Source organism: Eumetopias jubatus, unplaced genomic scaffold (assembly GCF_037043125.1).
Source record: "Eumetopias jubatus isolate StellerSeaLion01/CBP00866 unplaced genomic scaffold, mEumJub1_p1.0 scaffold_1, whole genome shotgun sequence".
Classification (NCBI taxonomy): domain Eukaryota; kingdom Metazoa; phylum Chordata; class Mammalia; order Carnivora; family Otariidae; genus Eumetopias; species Eumetopias jubatus.
In genome coordinates, this window is record NW_028274807.1 from 140,158,677 (window position 1) to 140,171,162 (window position 12,486).

The following is a 12,486-nucleotide window of genomic DNA, read 5'->3' on the forward strand; positions in this document are numbered from 1 at the left end:
GGAGGCCAGCTGCCTGCTGGTCAGAAGCAACTATCTTAAATGGTTGTATGCACAAGAAACAAACTTCATATAGTTGAGCTATATGAAATAATAAGATATATGTGTGTGTGTGTGTGTGTGTGTGTGTCTGCCCCCAGTTCCCAGCAGAGAGCTCCTAAAACCCTCATTATTTCCCAAGTGATAAGATCTCTAAGGGTGTCTTCTGTTCCACTGAGGTGACTCTGAGCCTTGATCAGAATCTTCAAATTTTCAGTTCAACCCCTGATCCTCCAGAGAGGGGAGAGGGATGGAAATGGAGTTAATAATTCTTCATGCCCATATAAGGAAGCCCTCATTAAATTCCAGTAGTAGGGAGTTTGGAGAGTTTTCAGGGAGTTGAACACACCCACACCAGTGCTGTGACACCCCCAGTTCACGGGGACAGAAGCTCCTGTGCTAAAGACCCTCGCCCTATATATCTTCTTCATTTCGCTGTTCATCTCTATCCTTTATTGTATCCTTTAATAAACTGGAAAATGCAAATAAGTGTTTCTCTGAGTTCTATGGAAGCTCCCACGAATTAATCAAATCTGAAGAGGAGGTCATGGGAATCTACACCCAAATCTGACAGAAGTGGATGAAGGTACCAGTTCAAGTGAGAACCATCCTATCTTCTTAATCTTCTGTTACCCACTTCCTTCCTATCCCACCTTCCCCCAGGGGAATCCCCAACAGTAGCTGGAGAGTGGAAAGGAGAAGCACAAGGCAGAGATGTTCTCATTCACAGACATGCCGCCTGAAGCAGGCCAAAGCTGGGGTTTAGGAGAGAAGAGTTTCACTGCATTCAGTTCAGGGTTTTGAACTGTATCTCCAACTGAACACTTCAGTTATGAAAAACAAACAAACTGTATTTTTACCTGTTTAGTAGTTAAAAACAACAGAAAAGTCAAAGAGCTGTCAGGATTTTCATTTGGAAAAGAAAATTATGTCCCCTGAATAACTGCAAGAGATGGTGGAAAATAAAAATAATTTTGCACTTTGATTTGTGAACTTGAACTTCACAAGTTCTGCATGTTTCATATACCAGTTTCATCACTATCAGAACCACTGAAATAATCATAATTTAGAGTTGGGGGTAAGCTATAGAGAAATAGGTTTTTCCACAAAATCAAAACCTGGAGGCAGAAATATCATCTGGACCCACCTGACATGATTATACTTTCTCTTCCTGGATGAAGAGCCAGTCTTTATGGTATTGAGTATGATTCAAGAGGCCTAATATTTTTGAACATCCTCTTAAGTTGAAACGCCTAAACTTTTAGTGTGATCTTTTAGACCACCAGCATCATTATCACCTAGGAACTGGTTAGAAATGCAAATTCTTAGGTCGCACCCCTGGCTTACTGAATCAGAAATTCACTGAGTGAATTTCTCACAGAGAGTGGTCCCAGCAGTCTGTGTTTAACGAGCCTACAATTCTGATGAAGTAAAGTTTGAGAACCACAGGTGTAGAATATCCCAGAATATTGACATAAGCCTTTGTATTAAAAGGCAGCAATTGAACAAAATCTTAGCATTTTTTAAAAAATTCATATAGCAGGGATGCCTGGGTGGCTCAGTTGGTTAAGTGTCTGCTTTTGGCTTAGATCACGATCTCAGGGTCCTGGGATTGAATCCCCATAGGGCTCCCTGCTCAGTAGGGAGTCTGCTTTTCCCTCTCCCTCTGCCCCTCCCCCCGCTCCTGCTCTCCCACTCTCTCTCTCTCTCAAATAAATAATAAAATCTTAAAAAAAAATTTATACAGCAAGCAGGACACTACCTGAGCTGGGAGAGAATTGTCCCAAGATATAGATGGGACAGGGGTGCAGGTAGACATGGCTGACAAGCAGAGGGATGTGGTGGCAGGAAGCCATGCAAGAAATTATGCTAACCTCCTTTCATAAGTGTTCTATGTGCCCACACACAGTTAGGTGGGAATAAAGTCACATACAAAAAGGTATTCATTCACACAGGTCACTGAAATATCATGTCCATGACTGTTATGCATATGCCAGTGTTTTACAAACTTAGATTCTTCACTGAACACTCAAGAGTTCAAGAGTTTTCTATATGTGAGCCATACAATTGTATTATTTATTAAATGAGCTGGAAGCTTATGGCTTCTTATGCAAATGAGTAGCTAAATTGTTTCTCTCTCTCTCCCTCTCTCACTCTCACTCTCTCTCTCTCCCTCTCTCTCTCTTTCACACACACACACACACACACACACACACACACACACACCTATATGCTAAAATCTGTACCAATATACGAGTAAGTGAAAAGTTACAGCTAAATATCTACCTGATGAGGATGAAACAAGTCAAGAGTCTTGTGTTTTTAAGAGAATAGATCTGCCCTGTATCATTTATCACCCTCCATGGGTTGGGCATCTAACCACTTGTGCTGACAACATCATTACATTAATAGCTAATTTGTAATAGACTTCTTACATGACAAGCTCATCATGCTTATAGGGATTTTCTCATTTAATACTCACAGTAATCCATCAGGGGCACACTATTACTATTCTCATTTCAGAAAGGAAACTGACCTTTATTAACATCCAAAGTCACCTAGCTGGGAAGTGGTAGAACCATGTCATCCATTCAGGCAGTAAAGCGTTCTCTTAATACTGCACTGTACAGCTTCCTACAAAACTGAGAGCACCTTATATATTAGTCTAGAGTAACAGATAGTCTGCTTGTTACACATATATTATCTATTTTCCCGCCTAAAACGTATCAAGCCCTGTCTCTGCCATTTACTCCTTGGGGGAACCGGGGCAAGGTACCTAACCTCACTGAGTAAGCCAACGTTTACTCCTCCAGTTCCTAAGGCCATTATGAAATTGATATAAAGTATGTGCAGGAACACGTGGCAACATGGGAGGTCCACAAAATTCTTAAAAACCCTTTGAAGACCAAGGGCTGCCCCACCACCCGTCAGTTCCTACTCCATCAAGGCAGACCTTGTAAAGTCTAAGTGTGGGGACTACGTCTTTCCAACTTGGACATTGGTCAGCTTAATGGTGTCTCCTGTAAAAAAGATGGCTTTGTATATTCAAATTCTCGAAGACTCTAAGAATACCGACATGCCCCCATTCACAGGAAGGTGCACGCCAAAGCCAGAGGGCTACCAGCTACTGTGGACCTGCTCGAGCATCCAGCCAGGCACTGTAATGGGACTTTATTCACATTATCTTAAGGAAGCCTTCTGACGGTGAGTTTGATGTCGTCGTCATCATCTTCTAGATGAAAAAAATGAGAGCATGGATGGGTTAATCAGCTTGTCTATGTCCCAAGTAGAAGAACTGGGATCCAACCCAGGCCAGGCTGAGTGTAAACATACATACTCTTCCCAGGAAATCACACTGACTCTGTAGTATAACAACACATAGAGATTATGCACCATTGCAGGAACAGATAGCTTTCTGTCCTTCGCCATTAGTGTAAGTGATTGCTAACTGTAAATACGAATATCACCCTAAGTTTCCTCCGTAGAATGGGTTGTCATGAAAAATGAGTTCCCCTTATTTGGGCAGCAGACTTTTCCTATGTGCGGGACTAGATTAATGCTTCCCGATTTTCAGTCGTGTGTGCCACCTTCATGACTTTTGCTATTTCCAAGTGATACCTGTAAGGGACCACCACTGTTACTTGCCATCAACAGAAGGTATTTATAGAAATAAATACAAAGAGGAGCGAATAATGGCATTAGGCCCTAACTACATAATGTCTCCCCTCTTTTTGTGAAAATGGAGGTTGATAAGCATTTGGGAAGGGTAAACACATACTGGCATCAACCTGAAACTTTCTACTTACCATAATCAGAATAATTTTATAGTATTGAAAAGGGAACACTATTCAGTAGGTGATTTAATGTCATTTAATGCCTTACCCAGGAACCAACCCCAGTTTTCTCATATGTCACAGAAGAGCATTTGCTGTGGCCTCAGCGATAGTTATCTACACTTTGGGAAATAAAGAACAAGAATGTTTTCAGGGCTCCTTCTGGTCCTTCAATTTTATGGAAAATTTTCCCACTTATGCCTTGAGAAAGCCACCTAATACCTAAATTAATGTACATTCAGGCGGTGCTCAGCCAGGCATGGGTGTGTCATAAACATTGGTAGTGGATTAAAAATATTTACCCCCGGGGTGCCTGGGTGGCTCAGTTGGTTAAGCGACTGCCTTCGGCTCAGGTCATGATCCTGGAGTCCCAGGATCGAGTCCCACATCGGGCTCCCCGCTCAGCGGGAGGTCTGCTTCTCCCTCTGACCCTACCCCCTCTTGGGCTCTCTCTCTCTCACTCTCTCTCTCTCTCTCTCTCTCTCTCTCAAATAAATAAATAAATAAATAAAAACTTAAAAACAAATTTACCCCCCTTCGAAGGTACATCTGTGATCAGAACACAAGAAGGCAAGTTATCCAAGACACCTGTACATTTAACAGTTCCAGGGTCGCCTAGGTAGCTCAGTCGTTAAGCGTCTGCCTTCGGCTCAGGTCATAATCCCAGGGTCCTGGGATTGAGCCCCGCATCAGGCTCCCTGCTTGGTGGGAAGCCTGCTTCTCCCTCTCCAACTCCCCCTGTTTGTGTTCTCTCTCTCTCGCTGTCTTTCTGTCTGTCAAATAAATAAAATCTTAAAAAAAAAAAAAATTTCCCTAAAGCTGAATATGTCTCCAGTGACTAGAAACAAACACTGGGGAAAAGCCTGCCTGTCAAAACAGAACACAGCTCACATCAGCTCAGAATAGTGTGAGGAAATTTTGCTGGCTATTTTCTACCAGATAAAGAGCACTATCACTTCACATCTGGAGTTTATCTGTGATGGTAAATTGCCTTCCAAATGTGCCTTTTTGCCTCCCCAAAATATTTTACTTATATAAAGAGATAAGACAGAAAATTCCTAGGGAGAAGGAAGAAGATATGCTGAGAGATGTGTATATCTGCTTGTTCCTTGCTAGCTTTCCCCAAACTGTAAACATTAAAACAATGAATAATGTATTGGAAAAATAACAGCTGATTAGAAGTAAGACACCTTGATAAAAGTACTTAAGAAGTGTTCTCTGTTGACTGGCCTCACTAGGGTCAGCAGCAGCTCCCAGATATGCAAATACTGGTAATTTTCAAATGAAGGGGTCCTTTCCATTTCCAATTACCCTCCTGGGAAATTTCATTTGAAAAATTCACCAGATACAATTATCACCTCCATAAATTCTGCTGTCCGTTTCATAGACTTGAGAGTCCATGGAAAGCATGCATAAATGATTTAGTAAAACAAGTGACCAAATGTCAGACTTAGTTTTAAGTTCTATTTGAAGATACCATACCAAGAAATCAGAAGGCGCTAATAGGAAGGTCAAGGAGAAAAATCCCTGCCAGGGAATCCTTCATGTCCAGTGTGAGTATATATCATCTAAACTGGGATGGATTTATAAAATTAAGAAGAAATGTATCAGTGAGGTAATAGGATGTTACAAACCACCCCAAGATTCATTGGCTTAGAAGAAAAATTATTTATTATTTCTCTTGAGTTTTTGCATTGGCTAGGGGTTGGCTGATCTAATTTGAGCTCGGCTGGGAGTAGCCCCTGCTTTGTGTGTCTCTCATTCTCCTCCTGGGTCCAACAGGCTTGTCTAGGCATGTCTTTCTCAAGTCCATGGCAGAAATTCAAAGGTGTAAACTCAATAGTGTTCATGCTTTTTCAAACTTCTACTTAAATCAGTATTGCTATCATGCCACTGACCCAAAGCAAGTCACATGGCTGAACCTAGAATCAAGGAATAGGGAAATACAGCCCCCTCTTTGGTGAGCAGAACCACAAACTCAAATGCCAAACAACACGGATGGATTGCATTGACTGCCCCAGTTGTTTAGGGAGAGAAGAGAAGCATTGGTGTCATAGACTCCATCTATCTCAGGATACAATTAATAAACCAAGACATCCTAAGTAATCTGCCTCAAAGTGGGTATATATAGAAAAAACACTTACAATAGAAAAAGATGCCCTTTGTCTTTCTGAAAAAGAAGCTTTCTGAAGTTTTCCAGTTAGAATATGCCAGAATATGAGTTATATGAGTTAGAATGCCAGAATATGAGTTACAGTCATGAAAATGACCCAAACTTGACAAGCGAAGATCTAATGCACCCCCACACACCCCCCGCCCCCCCACCCCCCCACAAACACCTGCCAAAGCAGCTACTGTCAGTAAGGGAAATGGGCTAAGTGAGGCTAAGATTGGTTACGGAGTTTACCCAAAGGTGTACAGGTAGTAACTGCAGACAGGAACAAGTTCAAATCTAGTCGTCTGAAATGACTCTGTGGCCAGAACCTTACGATTCTGTCTTAACGTGACTGGCAGATTATGTCTCTAAAGACTTATTTAAAGAGCCAGGTCTTCCTGGCACCTGGGCAGCTCAGACAGTTGAGCGTTCTACTCTTGATTTCACCTCAGGTCATGGTCTCAGAGTCTTGGAATCAAGTCCCGAGTCAGGCTCTACGCTCTGCCATAGGCACTGAGTTGGCTGGAGATTCTCTCTCCCCCTCTCCCCCCACCCCTCCCTCTGTTCATGCTCGTGCATGCTCTAAATAAATAAATAAAATCTTTAAAAAATAATAAAATAAAATAATAATTTTTTAAAACTTTTAAATAAATAAAGAGCCAGGTCTTCAAACACCTATAGTCTCTTCTGAGGAAGTTATAATATTAACTAATGCCTTTTATGAGATAGAGTTCTTCCTCCATGTGGAACACACTTTTGTTTAGAATACATTGTGACTATTATCACTTGTTTTTTTGTCACCTAGACACTTTTAACATATATCTTTATGTTTGTTTTAAGTGTGATTTTAATTTAAGACTTTCACAGGAACAACTTTTATTTAGTAATCTAAGTCAGCAAAAAGAAATTAACATTAAAAAATACATGTTTATCTCACAGATTTCTCTGTAAGAATTTATTTCAAGGTGTTGATATTGTGTATACATATATAAAGTTATATTTGATATATATTATACATATGTTATGTTACCTATTATAGCTATTTTATCAAAAGCTATTTTATTATAGGTGTACTGAGGATTAAATAATATAACTAAAGATCTTAGTATAGTGACTGCAGCATAGTAAGTAGTAAGTAAATGATAGCCATATAGAGAAGGCACCCGTTTATCACATGACGTTCTTTATTTAAGCCTCATCTTGGATGTTAAAATTCAGCTGGCTGGTTAGTCTACCCCAGGTCAATATATTTCAAGAGACCACTCCCAATCCAGACATTCAAATGATCTTGCATTGAATTAATCCTGGGGAAGACAAAAAGAATAACTGGGGAAGCCGTTTAGAGCTTTCAATGATGTGGAAGCACTGAGAATCAGGAAGTAGATTTCATGCACACCTCACATATGAAATTTACATCCATGGCCCCCGGACATAACCTAGATGTTACGTGGGCAGACCCTGCTCTTGGATGAACCCCCAGTCCCAGGACCTGCAAAGGATAACACATTGCACACAATTTCTGCACCAAGTTTATTCTTGGCTCCCTCTGCCTCCTTGTTCCTCTATGCGAGTATGCTATCTCCGGTTTATCCTAATGACAATCATCAACATGAAGGCAATATATCTTGTCCTTCCTCTGTCTTATACACCTGTCCACTGACAGCAAGCATTTTCTGAGTATATGAGATTTTACTGAAATTTGAGAATCACAAGAAATATATTCCAGGTTCCCATTACTATGTAAAAACAGGCCTGGGTAAAATAAATCACCCCAAAATTTAGTGATGTAAAACAATAATCATTTATTATTATTATTATTATTATTATTATTAATTATTCTAGCTTCCTATAGTTACAGTGTTAACTGGAGCTAGATTCAGCCGGGTGGTTCTCATTTGACCTCCCATGTGGATTCTTAGGCTGGGGTGGGAGCCATCTGTAGGCTTCACTCACATGTCTGGTGCCTGGACTAGAGCATCTGGAGCTCCTCAGGATGGTCATTCTCTTTATGTTCTTACCACATGGTCTTAAAGCATTTGTGTTTAATGTTAGCCAGACTTCTTACACAGCAGTTCCAGGCTCCAATGCAAGTGTCCCAAGAGACAGAGATAAACAGAAGCTATATCACCTTTTCTAATCTCACCTTAAAGTCACCCACCATTACTCCTACTATATTTTTTTTTGCCAGGGAAGTCATAATATCCCACCAGTTTTAAGGGGAAGACAGAGACAACTCCCGCTTAATAGAGGAGTGGCAAGATTCCAAAAGAACATGTGGGACATGAAGATTTTGTGGTTATTTTTGGAAAATTTGCTAGAGAGGGATCATGTCTTAGAATATCTCATCATTTGTTGGTCACTCTCTTCTTCCTGCCCTAGCTGTTCATGGCCTTCCCCTATTCCCTTAGAGCTCCAAATTTTCTTCACCCCATTATGCACAATAGCTCAGTCCTTGCCAGGATCCTATCTCTGCTGCCAGTCAGAACAAAGAGACTATCCCCCAGGAACCTGAATGTCTACCTTCTTTAGAGAGCCTTACTCAGATTTATAAGTGAATAATCCTTGATCCTGCTCTCTATCAATCTGCAGAGAATGGTATAAGAGAGAATGAAGGGAATAGCAAAAGATAGGACAATAGCCACAGTCTTTGACAAAGATTTCTCCTCCTTAAAATAGAGCCCGGAAATAGTAAAGGAGAAAAGAATCTCGTGTATTCCAAGAAAAAGGATACATCCTCAATAATGCAAGGGAGAAAAACATGTAAACAAAACCCCAGAGTCTTGGACAGCATTTAATTTAATAGTCCTTTCGAAGATGGAGGAATTCATTGCTTCAGCTTGGAGTAAGTGATTAGTCAACAAGATGAGAATGTCAGATACAGAAAAAGCTCCAGAAAGAGAAACAAAATTGTGAAACACCTACAGCAACATCAAAACCCTCGTGGCAAAGTGCCCTGCTTCGCACTTCCATTTCATCTCTCATGTCCAGCAGTGTTGCAGATGGAAAACTAAAAGCAATCATAATAATTTCTCTGAAGATGCCTATTGCATAAAAGTGGTTCTGATACAATAGTCCCCTCCACATAGTATTCTAGGAAAATTCGTTTTCCTTAAGAGAACATATTTGATGCACACTTGTACCAGTTTAGATTGCATGTAATCACAAATCTAATTAATAATGACTTATGTAGTTAAGGTTTTTTATTTTTTACCATGTAATAAAGAGCCCCAAAATTGCCAGCACAGTCACTCTTACGGTTTTATGATTTCATCAAGGATTCAATTTTCTTCTATCTTTCCAACTCCACCAACTCTAGTGTGTGGCTTTTATCCACGATTGCAAGATGGTTATTGCAGCTTCATTCATCACATTCACATTCCAGATCGGAAATGGGGGGAAGTATCAAAAGCCTTCTCCTATGACAAAAGAGAAATTCTTCTCAGTGAGTTCGGCCTACATCTTATTAAGCCAGAGCTTTGTCACATGACCACAGCAAATCAGAGTGATACCGTAGCTTTCCAGTAAAGCTAGGGGAAGAAAAAGAAATGGGGGTTGTGAATGACATTTGGTTACAAAAGTAGAATGTTTGCCACAAATAGCAGCCCAGGAGCCAGGTGTGCTGGCTTCTATCTAATCCTCTGATCTAAGTAAGTATCTAATCATGGAGAAGGCTTTTAACCTACAGATCCCCATCCAAAAGAATGGCATAATGAAATAGATCTTGAATACTCTATGATTGTCGACATCCAGTGTTAACTTAAGGCAGCATGGTTGGGGCAGACACTGTTGGTCACCTAACCAACAGTCATTTCCTACCTGTCTTCCTTACTGGCCGAGACCAACTTCCACTATAAAACCCGGTGAGATTGTCTGAGCTTCTCTTCCAGCTGGAGCATGATCGTGTGACCAAAACTTGGCCAAGAAGACCCAAGGAAAAGTATGCCATGGCATCTGGGAAAGATTTTTCCACCAGACAGTAAGAACAGTGTTTAAGGAAACGTCTCCTGGATCCCTTTCCCATCCTCTCCCTGCCTCCAGTCTTTGGACTCAGCTCCATGAACTATGGCAGCCATTTTGTATCAATGAGGCAACAAACTCAACACACTAAAAATAATGGAATGGATGGATGATAAAGAATTTTAGTTATTGGTGAAATCAATTACGGGATCACCTTTTCCTGATTTTGCATTATAGGAAACAATAAGAACCCTGTCTGTATATGTTATTAATGTTTTATGCTATTACTTGCAGCCCAAACATCTTACACAATACATAGATCTAGTAGAAACAATTGTGGATTCTAAACTAGCAGTCTTATACTTTATTTGCATATAAATCACCACAGAAGCCTGTTAAAATGCAGATTTCTGATGCAGTAGATCTGGGATGGGGCCTAAAATTCTGCATTTTTAACAGGCAAGTGATGTCGATGCTCCTGCTCTGCAGACGATCCACATCACACTTTGAACAGCAAAGTGCTAACTCACATGTGGCTATTGTATGACATCGATCAAGTCACCTCACTTCTCTAGGCCTCAATTTTCTCAAAGAATCTGATATCTTATGATTCTAAGTATTGGCAGAAGAAAATGTGATCATTTCCTCTGCAAATGAAGATACACATGAAAAGTGAACTGAGAAAGCATACACACTGTGATTTATTTTAAACTTTCTGCTAAGTGGTCATTAATCTCATTACTTGATACAAATTGCAATCAGGATGAGGGCACATATGCCAGCGCTTGTTTCCATGACTGTCCAACGGCCCCACCTACATAGAAACATCATGGGAACAGAATATTAAACTGTGTTTGCAGCTGCTCCCTAGAACCTCATTATGAATAATATGTGTGCTAATCAGAAATTCAATTAATAGAGATTTGAAAAGATTTTGAGCAATACATCCTTTTCCCTGCCCCATTCTCTTGCCATGAGAGTGAAGAATGAATGTGGTTATTTTCATAACAAAAAAGCCATCTGCCTGTAAGGGTGATTGCAGCTTGGTACCCTCTGTCCCAGGTACTCTCCACAGCCGACTCCCAGCAGTGTTGGTCCAACACTGAAATCTGTCTGCTTTCACGTTTGAGCATTTTGTCTTTCTCTCCTAACCTCACTGCACTTACTTACACAACTGGTCGAAGATAACCTGCCCTCCCGTGGTACCCTTCCTACTAGAGTCTTGGACTCTAGCTCCTTTACTATACCCTGAGACGTGTCAGGTTCCAGGAAGCAGTGGAGCTCTGTTATACCATGAGCAGGCAGATGAGAGATTTCTTGTATTTTTTCTTATATATACTTTTTTCTTTTTAATAGACTATTAATTAGAACTGGTTTAGATTAGAGAAAAATTGAGAATATAGAGAGTTCCAGTTTCCCTCACATTAGTTTCCCTTATTATTAATGCCGTGCATGAATATGGCACAAATAATGAACCAAGAGTGATACATTATGATTCACTAAAGTTCATAGTTTATTTAATTTACCTTGGTTTTTTACCTCATTGTCTTTTTCTGTCCAGGGTTCCATATTACAGTTACGTTATATCCCTTTAGGGTCCTCTTGGCAGTGGTCATTTCTCAGACTTTGTTTAGATGACCTTGAGAGTTTTAAGGCGTACTGGTCTGGTATTTTGTAGGATGTTCCATTATTAGAATTCATCTGATATTTTTATCATGGTAAGACTGGGGCTATGGGCTACTGGAAAGAAGGTCAGACAGACAGACAAAGTGCTATTTTCATCAAACTCAATCAAGTGTATATACTAGCAATGTGATTTTGAATCATTGATGTTGGCCTTGACCACCTGGCTGAGGTAGTGTTTGTCAGATGTCTCCATAATTAAATTACTCTTTCCTCCCATTTGCATGCTGTGCATTTTGAAAAGAAATCCTTCTGGGCAGCCTACATTTAAGGAGTGAGGGTTTAGGCTCTAGCTCCTTGAAGTGGAGCTCCACATAAAATATTTGAAATTTTTGTGTGAGGGAGAATTTTCAATTCTTACCCATTATTAAACTATTCAATCATTAATTTATGTCATTTGGAATCATGTATACTTATTTTATACTTAGTTAAAGTCTAATGCTACTCTGTTTTTTCCCTTCAAGTTGTCCCATTTTTGGCCATTGGGAGCTCTTTTAGTTGGCTTTTATTTCCCTTTGGCATGTCTCCATTACTGTGCGCTGTGTGTGTGTATCTTCTTTTCTTTTCTTTTCTTTCTTTCTTTCTTTCTTTCTTTCTTTCTTTCTTTCTTTTTTTTTTTTTTGAGTCTTTTTTTTTACTTTCTGGTGATAAAGATGATTCAAGCTCATCTTGTATATTTCTTCTCCAAGTCATAGAATCAGTCTTTTCTCCAAATAGCCCTGGTTATTTGTTTTGGAGAACAGTGTTAGAAACCAAGGTCTGGGTTCCAGTGTGTTTATTGCTATTGGAGTGTTAATTCTTTTAGGCCCTCTCAGCTGACAG